This window comes from Octopus bimaculoides, chromosome 22 (assembly GCF_001194135.2).
Source record: "Octopus bimaculoides isolate UCB-OBI-ISO-001 chromosome 22, ASM119413v2, whole genome shotgun sequence".
Taxonomy (NCBI): domain Eukaryota; kingdom Metazoa; phylum Mollusca; class Cephalopoda; order Octopoda; family Octopodidae; genus Octopus; species Octopus bimaculoides.
The window spans coordinates 32,961,421-32,961,645 of NC_069002.1; positions in this window are offsets into that span (position 1 = coordinate 32,961,421).

Below are 225 nucleotides of genomic sequence, written 5' to 3' on the forward strand. Positions count from 1 at the left end.
CGTGTATCTACGTATGTATGTATATATACATATATATAATGCATTTATGTCTCTGTATGTGTGTCTGTGTTTCCCAATACACTATTTACACACTTTTACATGAATACTTTTATGTATATACATACACACAGGTACACACACACACACACACACACACATATATATATACATATATCTATATATGTACAATATATACATATATATATATATATATATATATATATA